Source organism: Octodon degus, unplaced genomic scaffold (genome assembly GCF_000260255.1).
Source record: "Octodon degus isolate 3935 unplaced genomic scaffold, OctDeg1.0 scaffold00025, whole genome shotgun sequence".
NCBI lineage: Eukaryota > Metazoa > Chordata > Mammalia > Rodentia > Octodontidae > Octodon > Octodon degus.
The window spans coordinates 9,085,903-9,089,447 of record NW_004524601.1 but is presented as its reverse complement, the minus strand read 5'-3'; the positions used below and the strand labels follow the sequence as shown (position 1 = coordinate 9,089,447).

Below are 3,545 nucleotides of genomic sequence, written 5' to 3'. Positions count from 1 at the left end.
CCCTCCCCTCCCCCCCTCCCCTCCCTAAAAGGGTTAAGTGTCTTGTCTTGCGTCCCTGATGAGAGCATTTTGTTGGATATATGATTGGGGGCGAGGAAGTGACTTCACTCAGGGCGCCCAGCTGCCTGGAAGGGGTCACAAGAGCTGCACCCTCTGACCCCAGATCTGGACAGGGCCCGGGGCCGCTTGCCCTGGCCTGCTCCCATGGAGCCGCTCAGTCAGGAGAGGAGGAGGGGGGGAGTGACGGAGTAAACTGCTTCTGTTTTCTAGATGAACATGTCATCACTGATTATTTCTTGCACTGTGCAGAAGTTGGGGTTTCTAACTAGCGTGCAGGGCTGTCGTTGCCAGGCTTGGCCAGTTTGGGTGCTCACTGGCGCAGAGAGGATGCTGGCCGCCTGGCTACACCCTCCCCTGCCTGTAACTAGACGTCGTGATTTCAGCAAGCGAGGCCGCCATCCAGCCTAGTTACCAGGCGAGGAGGATAGGTCATCGCGCGTTCTTCTTCCCTGTATTCCAAACCTCCATTCCCGTTCTGTCAGCGCTTCCTCAGGGTGTATCTCGTGCCAGGCTGCTTCTTGCCTTTTCTCCTGTGTCTGCTAGTGACCTGGGCAAGCCCCCGCCTCATCCCTCAGGAGAACTCTTCGTGGCAGCTTCTTTCTGCCGGCTCTCTTGGCTCCCCGCTTGTCTGCGTCCCTTTCGCAGCCTATCCGTCTCTGCCAGTTGGATCTCTTTTTACCTGGATGGGCTTTCACAGGACTGGGGCATCTTAGCAGATTATTTTTATCTCCCCCTTGTCACTGCCTGGTCCTTTCCTGTGGGATGAATTTCATTCCTAGAAGGATCCCAGCTTCTCTGGCTGCAGACTGATAGAGAAAATGTGGCCAACTGCACAAAAGGTTTGAAATGTGCCTGCAATTACATTCTCTTGCTTTTGCGTCTTTAATAAAGTGCTTTCCCTCTGCTGTCTAATGTAAGAGTGAGTTACCTTACCTGGTAACACCTTACTACAAATTTGAAAATTAACAGAAAGGAAAGGCAGGTTACAGGAAGACTCTGTCCCTTTCCTGAAAGCACCGGTCACCTCAGCCCAGTCTCCCTTGTCTGTGTCGCGTCCCTTCCTATTTTGTTTTCCCCCGGAATTCAAGCTGGTAATATTCCAAGGCTCTGAAATCCTCCAGCTTTTCTGCCCCATCCTCTGCTGACTCATGTGCATGTCGTTTGCCTCATTGCTTTGCTCCTGAGTGAGTCATGAGGTGCGGGCAGCAGTTACTGTGTGCATGGTCCTGCCTGGCTCTTGGGTTTGCCTCACTGTTTACTGTCCGGTGAGCTTCTCCACAGATCCGTGAACTGGTAACACCTGGTCCTGCCTCTCTCATATTGAAAGCCTGGTGAGGAGGCTGTAGGTGCCGCTTTCCACACTACCTGAGGTGGAGAAAAGCAGATCGCTGCGTTGTCCTGGCCAAGCTCTGTCACACAGAGCCTGTCCTCTTTCTACGTAGTTTTCTTTTTCTGCTCTGTGACTCCAGTGGTAGAATCCAGTGTCCCAGCCCCCACTTGGAACCCTGTTCTCCCATCTGTTCTCTGGACACAGTCCTCTTGGGATCCCTGTGCCCTCTGTGGTAGGCTGGAGTGGATGCTGCCCCCAGGCCCTTGTGCTGTTGGGTGACAGGTGCTGCTTCAGGGCGGAGGGAGGAAGAGGACACCCACGGGGACCCCAAGCGACCTGCTGCTCCAGTCCTGGGAGGAGAAGCACCTGGGGCCCCGTACCTGCTGCTGTCAGATAGTAGCAAAACGAAAACAAGACAAGCAGATAACAAGCTCTAGTATTTTGTTTGGGTTTCAGCACACTATCACATGGCTTGTGCAGCGTCTAAAAGCCCAGCGTGGAGTGTGGTGGGTAGCAGTCGGCGATTGGCCATCTTTGTGCAGAGCTGGTCTGAGTCACCCCTGAGGCACCTGTCTTGCTTGTGAACTCTGTGCTCCCTGCGTCTTGGGGGCACTGTGGCCTCCCTTGCCTTGGCTGTTGGCCGTCTGTCCTGTTGTGAATCCCGCAAGTATGGGAGGAGGGACCACGTCAACACCGCCTCTTCCGGACTCAGCCCAACTGCGGGGGTCCGCTCCTCTCTGCTTCAGCTCTCACCTCAGTAGCGTCTTCTGCGACTCATTCCTCCTTCAAATGTTCGCTTACTGACTCGTTTCTGTCTCTTCTGCTTTTGATCTCAAAAGAAATTCCTTTTGAGATCAGGGATGGAAAAATTGCCTCAGATTTGCCTGTGATGTTGAGTTGTCCTTGGACGCTAAAGTTGAATAGAGCTGAAAATTTGTGCCTTGTTAAGTGTCTGTTGCCTGCCGATGGCTTAGGGAGAGGGCAAGGAGGGAGAGAATCGCGTGAGGAATGTAGACAGGAGGGGACGGACACCAGACCACCTGGGGAACGTCAGACTATCTTACCCACAAGTTTAACAGTCTTGGTTTTTAGTTATTAAAATTTGGTGTTAGTAAACACCTGGAAGTGGAGAACCAGTGTTTATTGAGGACCTGGAATGGGCTTTTCAGAGACTTTCTCTTTTCATTTATAATAGCTGCTGAATAGTTGATATAGCACCACCACATAGATTCTCAGAGGGCTTACTTTATAAGAAGTAATTAATTTAACTAGGTCATAAATCCCCTCAGCAGACGGTGATATGATTGGTCTTAAACATGAGAGACAGGCTTAAGCCATGGGTTATATAATATGGACACTTAGGGAGAGGCGTGAACTCTTTGGATCCTTTGGGGTGCTGTTTAATTCATCACTGCTGTGCTGAATAAAAAATTCATCACACCTCATAAAAATGCCCAAGTATTTCTAGGCAGCAAACTCAGAACTCACTGCAGTGCATACAGATAATTTGTGGTGAGCCACTGAAGCACGGTTGGGGACAGGCAGGCAGAACACGAGGGAACCGTCTGAACTGCATTTTTCCAAAGACATCAGAAGAAATCTGTGCCTGAGAAGGCCCTGATGTAAGAAAACACTATGAATTATTTGGTTTCGAACTCCACAGTGACATCGGTCAGCCATCTGCTAGGAGCACTAGGCAGCCTGCCTTACTTCTGAGGCGCTTGGGTTCTAAGCCCCCGACGACCTCATCATGCTTTGTGTCTGCTATGGTTCCCTCCTCCTTGGGGACAGAGATGCCACTGACTTACATGGCCTTAACGTCGACGAGTGTTTCTCCCCGCTGAAGACATCTGCTGAGAAGTAGGACGGCTCAGCAGGCTCAAGGCTGGACTTAGCCAGCTGTTTGCTTCCTCATGTGCGATAGGCTTTTTGGACCCATGTTTTACATGATTCTGAGGTTTTTGTGGCCCTCTTTAGAAGTAGGTGACATACAGGGCCATTTTAATGGGGCTTCACCAGCCAGGATCTCCCTTATAGCAAAGCCACTTTCTCCTTGCAAGACCCGTGTTTTGTTTTTGGGTCAAACAGTTCACAGTGGCTGGTTGGGTCGGCCTGAGTTCAATCCCCAGTTCCGCAAAAAAAAAAAAAGTATATA

General features: G+C 51.1%; 1 protein-coding gene across 1 annotated transcript in view; it reads left to right on the top strand.

Moving 5' to 3' along the window:
• The window catches only part of Myo1b (myosin IB), a 202,771-nt gene that overhangs the window by 81,476 nt on the left and 117,750 nt on the right, over positions 1 to 3,545 (top strand). The gene's annotated exons all lie outside the window — the stretch shown is intronic.